The 12600-nt window shown below is 32.0% G+C and overlaps 1 long non-coding RNA gene across 1 annotated transcript; it reads right to left on the bottom strand.

Annotated features, from left to right (window-relative positions):
- Positions 1 to 296: 296 nt before the first annotated feature.
- LOC147386197 (uncharacterized) lies at positions 297 to 3442 on the bottom strand. Its single transcript, XR_015172219.1, has 2 exons — positions 3313 to 3442; positions 297 to 2569 (listed from the first exon to the last, which is right to left on the bottom strand). It is a non-coding gene; the product is annotated as an uncharacterized LOC147386197 (long non-coding RNA).
- Between the last annotated feature and the right edge of the window lie 9158 nt (positions 3443 to 12600).

Below are 12600 nucleotides of genomic sequence, written 5' to 3'. Positions count from 1 at the left end.
ACTTCCAAAATTACAATTAAAATTCAACGGTAAAAGTTAACTTTGAAAAAAAAAAAATTAAATTTCATAGAATTATGTCCTTTACAGTTTATAACCCTTTGGCTGTGGCATCGGATCATGTATTTGGATACCACAAGGTGAACACACCGACCATTAGTATGATTTGAAATCATACTAATTTAATAAGACTATCTTGCTTATAAAATTAAATAGAATTTTAAGATGTAGAAATAACTTTTTATCATAATTAACAAAAGAGAGAGAGAGAGAGAGAGAGAGAGAGCATTACCACACATAACTAAGAATAACAAACGATAAACATAAGGATAATACAATAAAGTAAGTCATCATCTGCTTACAATATCGAAGGAGCAACTGATCATTTATTTCAAGATTCACATTACAACAAACAAACACACAACAATAAATACCTAAAGGGACAAGCTATATAAGCGTGTGTGGCCCAGTCATCTTCATAGCCTACTTTCTTCTTCTTCTTCATATGCTCCACTTCCTTGGTCCAAGTGTTCGTCATCATAGCTCCAAGGAGGTGACATGAGTTTGTCACAATTATCAACTTCAAGTTATCTTACAAATGGGATTGCCTTTTCCATCTTAAGCCAATCTACCTCAAAGTTTTGTAGATCACTCAAGATTAAGATCTCTAATTCCCAAACCACGTTTTCAACACCAAAGAAGTTTGTACTCATTCCAGTAATGTTTCCATCAATAATACAAAGTCGTCGTAAATTGAAAAAGTAGTTGGATTGATCCATGCTGGTGTCGTTTCTCCTGGATACTCTGTGAATAGTAATTCTTGAAGCTTCTGAAGAGGAAGAATCTCATAATCAACTTTCTTTGAATTCTCAATATGTAGTCGGTGTGAATCGTTTGTACAAGTTAGCATACCCATATCATCTAATCCCCAAAAAATTTCTTCCTTGGCAATCTTTATAATCATGTCAAGTACCACATCCTGGACTCCACATGTTTCAAATCTTCTTCCATAGTCGTCCTTCTCTACACGTAATATTAAACTACGGCCAATTAATTCATCAAGGTATTCTAATCCAATCTCCTCTATAGTCCTTCCATCCCTTTGTCGAACAAAGCCCTCCCTCACCAATCCACCAATAAACTAGATCATAGTTATTTATCTCATAATCTTCAGGGAATGCTACAAAATACAACATACAAGACTTCAAGTATTTAGGAAGCTCTTCGTAACTTAACTCAAGTAGAGAAAAAATCAACTCATCTTGGACTGCCAACTCTTGCTTTAGATTCATAGATATTCGTGGACAAAGTCTCCTTTCCCTATCATCACCCCACCAACGACTCTGATTGTCAAAGGAAGCCCTTTTACATTTAGAAATTATCTCCTTGCCAATGTGCTCTATTTTTGGATTTAGACATTTACCTCCATTGTTTGCAAATCCTATCTTGGTGAATAATGACCAATCGTCTCCATTGGAAAGAACTTTCAATGTATGTGGTTCTTAATGGCTCCCATTGATCGTGCCATTACCTCATTTCTTGTCGTAACAATAACACAACCACCCTTGCTTGTATGAAACAAAGTGGACTTCAAATTCTCCCTCCATGACCCTTCATCTATTTTCCAATGGAGACGATTGGTCATTATTCCCCAAAATAGCATTTGCAAACAATGGAGGTAAATGTCCAAATCCAAAAATAGAGCACATTGGCTCCCATTGATCGTGCCATTACTTCATTCCTTATCGTAACAATAACACAACCACCCTTGTTTGTATGAGACAAAGTAGACTTCATGCTCTCCCACCATGACTCTTCATCTATTTTCCAGACATCATCCAAGATAATCAAATACCACTTCCCTTCCAACTTGTTACGTAGTTCTTCTAATAGACCACCAACATCAATGTCTGATAAATTCTTCTCCACATTCAGTTTTCTCAAAAGATTTTTAATTAATTCATCATATTTGACAAAGGAATCTTTCATCTGACGATCATTCACTATCTTTTAAACAAGGGCCTATTCCACCCATCCCCACAATCCCAATGACCCTCATCGGTCCACTTGCATCGATGACCCACTGTTTAATTTTCTTCGCATCATCTTCTAGGCCTACAATTTCAGTATCATTCACCAGGATTGGATATCATAGCGGTCGACTAGTTCATTACTCGGAAGACTGACAGTTGAAGGCAAGTAAGTTTTCATCCTTTCTCTTCTAAGATCTCCTATTTCTTGATTTATTTCACTCAATCTCTTTCCCCATTCAATAACAATGTTTCAATAATGAAAGAGAGAAGCAACACATGAACTTGTATTCCCGTCTTCTTCTTTGCTGTCATCTTAGAAACAACTCACAATCTTCTGTAAATGTCCTCTGCTTCATATAGTAATTATGTTAGATCCCTTGCAATAGTCTTTAGAGGTCCCTTTCAATCATTTATCCTCACGCTATATGAGGCTTGAAGGAAGCTTTGCACGTGAGGAAGCTCCTTTTGCATTTTCCTGAATTGTTTATGGAATTCAAGCACTTGACAATCTGCATTTAAGAACCGCTTCCACCATTTCTCTGTAATAAAAACAATGGAAGTCTAATATTTTGTTAGTAATATAACAATACAAGAGTAAAGGTAAAGTTTTCATACAAGAAATCTATTCAATGCATTCCTAATTAATTACAAAACTACCCTTTATACTTTATACTTGACATGGTATGGCAATCACTGAGGAGTCTGTGAGCATTGTGGGCAAAAACCGACTCACGAAAGATGTTATGTTAGACCCAAGATTTAAGAATTAAGAGTAGCCCACTTGAATTCTAATTAAGGACAAGCCAATATACATAAGGAATCTCATTGTATGTATGTCTATATGTATGTATGTATGTATGCTTGTTATCTTTTTCTCTCTTTCCCTTTCATCATCCATGATCTTCATCGTTCTCAGAATTTCTCTCTTGAACCGAAAATTAAATCGAAAAAAATAATAATAATTAAAAAATCGAGAAATAGGGGACGGTAGAGAGAGAGAGAGAGATTTATGAGTTCCACAAGTAGTTCTGCAACCACGATCTGATCTAAATCGTAGCGGATCAATGACGTGTCAATAGATCAGGTTGTCTGGACTGGAGCTTCCTACTTCCTAGTCCTAGAAGAGTATACTCGTGTGTATGTGTGAAGTAGTGTTCGGTGCAGAGTCAAAATTCTCCGAATTTTTCGAAAAGTTCGCAAAATTTTCCGATTAATTTGGCGAGAGAGATCGAGAAGGAGAGAAAAAAAAAAAAAAGACGAGAGAGAGGATTTCGGTTGGTACCTGTTTCGACGTCGCCTGCGGATGGATTAGCGTTTCCTCAGAAAGGGAGAGATGCAGAGAGAGGAAAGATGAGACGAGAAAAGTTTGGTGGGTTTTGACATTTAGGACAGTGGATGTGACGTGAATCACGTGACACAGAGAGAGAGGAGTGCGATTTTGTTGACTGGCATCTTGTTGACGCATAGTGACAACATTTTTGCAGCACTCCCTCATCTTAATTTTGTTTGCAATCCTTAAATTCTTTATTAATTAGATTCAATTGAAATAAAAAAATACTTATCTTACTAACGAAATAAGATTTTAATCTTTACTAAGGGTGTTTTTACTCATATGGATAACTACATCACGAGTCCAACACTACCACAGCACTCTCTAAATTTCATTGAAAGCCTTAGATTAGAAAAATAAAATTTAAGAAATAAATTTTTTTGAGTTTGATGTAAGTTCTTGAAAATTATCGAACTTTCAAATAATTCACAAACTTAAAATTGAAATATAGTAATGAAAAATAATTATCTTTTTGAGATTTTTATTTTTAAAGTTCATATACTTTTGTCCACTATAATATTGAAGTATTCGATCATGTTTTTAGATGGCACAAAGTGAGCCCAAGGTTAATTGAAAATAGTAAAATATTTTAGAGAAGTATTTTTCTTACTAATTTAATAAGATTTGAAATCTTACTAAGGATCATTGAGCTCAAATGGATTACCAAATTGGCAATCTAAAACTAAGATTTCTGATCCTAAAAAAAAAAAATTAAAAAAAAAATTTATGAAAAACATATTATATTTTCTGAATGAAAATGATTTCCTAGAAAAATTCAGATAAAAAAAATAATAATAATAAATGAAAAATATTTTTCTAATTAACCTACAAAAATAAAAGGAGGTGTTTCAACTTTTTACTATTAGAGATATTTTAAGAGAGGGGCTATTGACACCCCAACTTTTACTTATTACATCCCAATTACTTAAATTAATTACCACGCACCAATTAAAGATCAAAATACACTTTTTAAATATTACTAAGGTTTGACTCAAATTACAATCTCATCATATTAAAATATTATAGTACTCATTTAAACAATTTCAATAGCTTTTTACAATTAAAAAAGGTTCATATAAAATCCTAAACCTAAAACAAAATAATCTAAAAAAAAATATATGAAAATTTCTATTGGCCCCCCAATTTTTACTTATTCTCAATCATTCACCTATTTTCTTTATTTATTACTAAGGTTTGCCTCTAATTACAATCTCAACAGAATAAAATATTATAGTACTTATTCAAACAATTCCAATAGTTTTTTACAATTAAAAAAAAAAAAGAAGTTCATATAACATCTTAAACCTAAAATAAAAAAATCTAAGAAAAAAAAATGAAAGTTCCTATTGGCTCACCAACTTTTACTTATTCTCAGTCATTCACTTATTTTCTTTATTTATTACTAAGGTTTGCTTCAAATTACAATCTCAACATAATAAAATATCATAGCACTAATTCAAAATATTTTAGTGGTTTTTTACTATTAAAAAAATGTTTATATAAAATCATAAACCTAAAATAAAAGAATCTAAGCAAAAGAAAAAAAAATATGAGAGTTTCTATTGACACCTCAACTTTTACTTAATCTCAACCATTCAATCGTTTTCTTTATTTTTAATTGGGATGTGATAAGCAAAAGTTGGGGTGCCAATAACATCTATCATAAAGTATCTCTCATAGTAAAACGTCGAAACACCTCATTTATTTTTACAGGTTAATTAGAAAAATATTTTTCATTCTTTATTATTATTATTTTTTTAATTGAATTTTTAAGGAAATCATTTTCTTTCAAAAAGCATAATTTGTTTTACATATATTACTTTTTTGATTTTTTTTTTCATAATAAAAAACCTTGGTATTGGATTGCCAATTTGGTAATTCATTTGAGCTCAACGACCCTTCGTAAGATTTCAAATTTTAGCAAGTTAGTAGGAAAAGTGCTTCTCTAAAATACTTTATTGTGTCCAAGTAACCTTGGGCTCACCTTGTGGCATCCAAAAACATGATCGGATGCTTCAATATTGACAAGGACAAAAGTATATGAACTTCGAAAAAATAAATCCCAAAAAAGTTATTTTTCACCATTGTATTTCAATTTTAAGTTTGGGAGTTATTTGGAAGTTTAGTAATTTTGAAAAACTTACATCAAGCTATAAAGAAAATTGTTTCTTGAATTTTATTTTTAAGATCTGAGGCTTTCGATGAAATTTAGAGGACTGTGATAGTGTTGGACTAGTGATGTGGTTATCCATATGAGTAAAAAGACCCTTAGTAAAGATTAAAATCTTATTAATTAGTAAGATTAGTGTTTTACTATTTCAATTGAAAATGACAATGTTTGGATTTGAATTTAATTAATAAAGAGTATAAGGATTGTAAAAAAAAATAAGATGAGGGACTACTGCAAAAATATTCCTAGCAATCCCCCAATAAGATGGCACGGTCACTATGCATCAAGAATATGCCTAACAACAAAATAGCACTCTTTAACTCTCTTTACAATTATTTATGAGAGTTGTTATTGAAAACCCAACTTTTACTTATTACACCCCAATTTCAATAATGAAGTCGAAAGTAAATAATCTGTTATAGTGATTTGAACATCGAAAGAAATAAAATCTGAAGATTGAAAATGAAAGTTATTGCTATAGACCTTGGATTCAGAACTCGGTTTACTGTCTCGTGTCGTTCATGAATGAGACCGAGTTCTACGAGATAAACCATTTAACTCAATTTACAATTTTTTATTCATAAATATGAAAATAATTATAATTTTTTTTAAGAAACTAAGATAAATTAGAAGATATTTAATAATTAAATTATATTTTATTTATATATTAAATGCTTAAATTAAAAAAAAATAATTAACTATTCTAATTAAAATATACAAAAACCTTATTGACTAAGACTTGGTCAATATTTTTAATATCGTCTCGTTTATCTCGCAAGATTTTGCACATGTGAGTCGCCATGTCTATATAGAGCTATCAACGAATAGGTATCCGATCGGATAGTGCTATATCTGAATTCGAATCCGAAAAAAATAGTGATATCCGAATTTGAATTTGAATCCAATCGGATATCAATAACCAATATTCGAATTCTCATCCTAATGAATTATCAGATATTCGATATTATCCGATTCGAATTCGATTTATGATATCCAATATTATTCGATTTGAATCCGATTGCAAAATGTATCAAAATCCCTCATCTTCAACTTGTTTCAAAAACTCTTATTATTTGCGCAAGTCCATTCATCTTAAATCCTCATCTTCTATTTGTATAAAGAAAACCCTCAAGAAAAACATGATTTAGGGAAAAATCAAGGGTTTTTAGGTTGAGATTGGAGATGGGAGAGAGAAGAAGAAGGGACGGAGCGAGATTTACTTATGCTGGAAAGTACGTCACCATTTGATCATCGGAAAAACACCGCCACTATTCGTTAACCCTTTTGGGGAGATGAGGCGAAGGAGAAAAAGATGAATGTAAGTGGATGACAAACAGTTGTCTTTAGTTTGAAAAGATGAATGTTTAAATCAAATATAGTAAGTGGGAGACAAACAATTATCTTTGACTTTTGAAAAGAGTAATGTTTTAAATTAAAAATGGTAAAATCTTAAGTGAAAGGAAAACAACTGTCTTGCATATTCATATATATATATATATATATATATATATATATATATATGAGTAGCGTTCAATGGCCAACAGTTTGGCAAACATTTTGGCAAACACATTTTTCAAAACATGGGTTAGAGGTCTTGGAATGGCTGATTTTTGGTGAGGATGATCTCTATGGTGAGGAGATCATCATCACCAAAAATCAGCCCATTCCAAAACTTCTAACCTCATAAAAAATGGTTTACAAAAAATGGACGGTTCACGATTTTTCAACTTGTAAAATGGGGCTAGAAGTTTTGGAATGAGCTGATTTTTGGTGAGGATGATCTCCTCACCGTAGAGATCATCCTCACCAAAAATCAGCCCATTCCAAGACCTCTAACCCATGTTTTGAAAAGTGTTTGCCAAAATGTTTTGCCAAACTGTTGGCCACGGATAGGGACCCTATATATATATATGGGAAATGTTCGGCAACAAACATTTTGGCAAAACATTTTTCAAAACATGGGTTAGAGGTTTTGGAATGGGCTGATTTTTTGTGAGGATGATCTCTACGGTGTGGAGATCATCCTCACCAAAAATCAGCCCGTTCCAAAACTTCTAACCCCATCAAAAATGATTTACAAAAAAAATCAGCCCATTCCAAAACTTCTAACCACATCAAAAATGATTTACAAAAAATGGACGGTCCACGATTTTTCAACTTGTAAACAGGAGCTAGAAGTTTTGGAATGGGCTGATTTTTTGTGAGGATGATCTCCTCACTGTAGAGATCATCCTCACAAAAAATCAGTCCATTCCAAAACCTCTAACCCATGTTTTGAAAAATGTTTTGCCAAAATGTTTGTTGCTGAACGGGACCCTATATATATATATAGGCATTCGGATCGGATAGTAATGTAAATATCTTTAATAATAAATCTTGTTATTGGATGTTCAAGCGTGTTGTGTTTTGGGGATTGGATGTTAAAAAATTCTTAAAATTTAACTTTCATATTCTAACTTCCAATTAGAAATTGACATTCTTGCTTAGGTAGGATGGAGTTGCTCCTTTGATGCCTTGTAAAGAGTCTTCGATTTAAAATTTCTATCAAATTAGTCACACAAAAGAGTGAAAGTGATCTCCTTCTCTTAATCTCACTCTATTTACAGGATTTGTCACCACTGTAATTTAGATATAACTACTTCGTAATTTGTTTAGAGACAATTTAATTACCTGAACTTGAACTCGGACAACTTAGCAATCATCCCGATAAACTATGTTTGGATCAGAGACCATATCCATCATCATCTACGAGCAATCTATAGGCAAAGCTTTTGTATCAAAAATCTTTACTAGGAATACTCATCACAGTCATCAAAGTTCTTTGCTCTTGCCACTGCACGCACACATATGCATAGGTACACGCACGTGTACACACAGACAACAACAAATTGTTAAAAACTTAAAATTAAAAAGAAGAAAAAAATCATCTATATAGTAATTAGATTACATGACAATGAACCTTCAAATACGATTTTATGCTGAGAATAAAAGTTCCAAGGAACCTGTAGTTGTTTAGATTTATTCAAGAGTAGGCAATCAATATGATTGCCAGCACCTTCAAATTCTTAAACTGGTTGGCTAATCAGCTAGTTTCTATCAATATATTTCCAAACAAAATGTAGAATGACCGCCTAATATCTTACCCTCTTGGTACATTTTTAAATATCACCATTAGAGAAGTTGTGTTACATGTAACTAGAGGAATAAGGAAGATCAAACTTGACATGGACCCTTGTATTTGTGTTACATTTCTTGCTATTTGCTTGTAAATGATAATAAGGATCAATATACCAAGAAAATGGACTTCTATGACTTTTATATTTGTTATAGGTATAATATCATAAGCTCATAACCCAAAATGTTAAGTAAGACCTTAAGTTTCACTTACTCACTTATTGATCAAGGCCTAGAAAGTTGCTTCTAAGGCCCTATTTACAAAGACTTTAAGGATGAATAATATATAAAATCTCCTAAATAAATATAATATATTGATAACCCATAATTATTATTATTTTTTAATAAATTGTGAATTTTTTGACAAATTATGGTTATTTACATGTAATAGGTCAAAGTCGCAAGATCCAAAACGATAAATCAGAACGAATGAAGAAGTACATTGCAATCCAGCACCCAAGATAAGATTACAGACCAAAATCCAGATGCATTGGGCCCACAAGCACCGCAGCGTAGTAAAGCCAGTAAGATGTTCCTCGAGATTCATACACTACTGAGGCAGCATGATTTGTATCATAACAAATTAAGTTTTTGAGTCTTTGTAGAATACAAAAATATTTTGAATTCAAGAGGAATCCTAATCTGACCTGTATAAATAAGAGACCAGACAATAACTTAAAAAAAATCATCTAATATTTCTCTTCTCTTAGTTCTTCCATAATTTTCTAGTTTTTAGGTTTATTTTCTGTTGGAGCTTTGTAAACAGAATGAGTATTCTGCCAAATTCAATTCAAGATTAATAAAGAATCATCATTCTTCCATTTTATTTTCTCTTTATTTTCTATTTTATTTTTATTATTCTTACTACGATTTGTGACTAGACCTCCTTTAGAAAGGTTGATGAAGCCCAAACAAGATCATCTTAGATAATTATTTGTTTCGATTATGCTTGAATGTTTCATTATGATACAAATTTCTTAAGTAGTGATCATTGAATAAAATGTTTATTCTCATGATTTTGATAGTTTAATCTTAGATAAGTTTAAGTTAAACTATGCTTTGTTAGAGATTTAATGTGTTACCTTTGATTTCGTCTTATTAAATATTATTATAAAATTTGAGATTGATAGTTGGATTAATAGATTTCATCTTCCGATCCAATAACATTAACTTTGTTAATTGGATCAAGATAAAAAGTTAACAAATAAATTAATAGGGTAACTTGTTTTGGTGAATTTGACCGATCTAAATTTTTTACATTGTGATTCCCATTCCTAATTTATCTTAGAGTAGTTTTAATTTAGTTTCCTTTAATACTTCAAACATTGATTGATTGTTTTAAGTCAAAAGAAAAATCGTTGGATCAACGTTGTCTTTGTTGATCGATCCTTTCTTGTCAAGGTTTTTATAGATTTTTGTTCTTATTTTTATTGATTAAATGCACCGAACAAATTGGTACCACTACCAAGGAGAACAATTTGATCCAAAAACTAGTAATCCAGGAAAGTTGGGTGAAATGGAGGGATTTCAAGAATAAGTTAACAACAAAGTACGTCATCCCTTACATTAACAACGAGGACTATGAAAAACTTCATAATATTCTAGAAAAATACTAGTTCATCAAACAAGTTGATCGGGATGCATTCGTTAAGTCTAGAGTGATTGAGGAGTTTCAAGAGCTCAGAATGACTCAGACTAAACGATAGTCTCATAATGTTTAGAAAAGACTATTTCGACTTGATAGAGAAGATTATAATTTCTTTCAATCTCTCATGTTTAATTTTTTTTATTATTAACTTTGATTGTAAGTAATTTAAGTAAATTATATTTAATATGTAGAAAGTTAGCGGTGAGCTTTCATTGGAAGAATCAATATTCGCTCCACATGTCAAACATTTGTTGAGTTGTGAGCAAACGTGTCAAGGATGTGCATAAAAAATATGTCATATTATCAACACTCGATTAGAAAAAGGGGGAAATGAGGACTAGGAAAAATTAATTATATAGATTTAGTGTAATTAGAAAAATAAGTACGATTTTAATAGAGGGGGTTCTTTAGCAAATACGATAATGATGATAATTGCTACGTCAAGGTGTATTTAAGGCTCGCAATAAATCAAATTTTATCTAGTATCCGATTCGTTTTGATAAAAAAAAAAATAGGATTTTGATCAAAATTTTGGATGTTTCTAATCAGATTTGGATTTAACAATACAAATTCGATTAGATTTTGGATCATTTACGAATTAACCCCAATCCAGTAGAAATTTGAACTGGTAATATGTAAAATAAAATTAAAACCCTCTTTGACATCTCGCCCATGGTTTTTAAACTCGTTCGAGACCGAGACGTATCGCCCGAGTTAACTCGGTATCGGAGCTGAACGAGACCAACTCACAAAGTCATTTTTTGACTGAGTTTTACAACTCACGTGCAATTTTTTGATATGTGTCACGAAACGTCTCAAATATATCGAAAAACTTGTCCGAGACAACTCGGTATTGGAGCTGAACGAGACGAGACGAGATACCGAGTTTAAAAACCACGATCTCGCCTCTCACTTTTTATCCCTTTTTCTTTGTAAAGAAAAATTCTTCCAAACCCATTCTCTTTGGAATGAGTTGCAAGTCTAGTTGGGGTTGATCCCCCACTTTTGGTTCCTAGAGGGATTGATTCGGTGAATCACAAGGTGGATAGTATAACCCTCGAGATTGTGAAGACGGTCCATGTGATGATGATAGCGGGTGGTGTCTTGATAGCGTAAGATGTAATGTTAATGGTGTAGGTGGAGAAGATAGTAGGTGGTGTCTTGATGGGGTAAGATTTGGTGCTAATGGTGTAGGTAGAGAAGATGAAGCTGATGATGGAGGAGGAAGAAGAAGCCCTTTTTTGATCCTCCTCGATGGATGTTTGGGATGAAAAGAGAAATGTTTGAGAGGGTGAGATGGGCTTTTAATTTTTGGTTGGATTTGGGTTTTGGGGGAAGAAGATCATACACTAAGAGTGCAAAATCCTTAAAAGGCAAGAGCAGAATGGTTTCAAAACTCTGTTTGACGTCTCATCTTGTCCATGAACGAGACTGAGTTGTCTTGGTCGAGATAAACCATTTAAATCAGTTTATAATAATAGATTTACATATATTTAAGGGACCGACTAGTTGCAAACCAACATTAAAAAGTCCTTTATTTTTGTATTTTTATAACATTTATTTTAATCTACTGCTTGCACTCCAATACCTAATCTTTTATGGTTTAAGCTTTATTTTGACTTGTAGTTTTGTATTATTTGCTCATGCTTTACTTTGATTGTGTTTTGTGATAGATTTTGTTCGTGTTCTCTTTGACTCCAACTTAATTAAGACACATATTTTCTAATCTTTATTTATAATTTAAATTAAACATGTGTATTTCAAGATAACATAATTTTGTAAACATGGTTCTGAAATGAAAAAATATTTCTTGGAGAAATTATCGAACAAAAGGGGATTTTTAAGTGATGGAGTGCAATTGGTAATGGGTGGTATGCAACTAGTCGATCCATATATTTAAATTAGAATAATTATAATTTTTTAATAAAATAGGGTAGGTTAGAAGATGTTTAGTTATAAAATCATGTTTTATTTATATAATAAATATTTAAATTCTAAAAAATTTAATTATTTTAATCAAAATCTATCAAATTCTGGTTGACCCGGTTGAGATTTTCAAAATGTCATTTGAGACATCTCATTTGTCTCGGGAGATGATGTGAAGGCTGAGACACCATGCATATCCATATCATTGTTGAACGATATCAAGATGACTTGGGCGAGTCATCTCAATCTCGGACAAGATTAAAAACCATGGCACTCTCTCCCTCTCCCCCCCCCCCCCCTAATGCAACAAATTTTGCATACA

This window comes from Akebia trifoliata, chromosome 14 (genome assembly GCF_017979445.1).
Source record: "Akebia trifoliata isolate Shusen 1 chromosome 14, ASM1797944v1, whole genome shotgun sequence".
Lineage (NCBI taxonomy): Eukaryota > Viridiplantae > Streptophyta > Magnoliopsida > Ranunculales > Lardizabalaceae > Akebia > Akebia trifoliata.
This window is presented reverse-complemented; position numbering and strand designations above follow the sequence as displayed.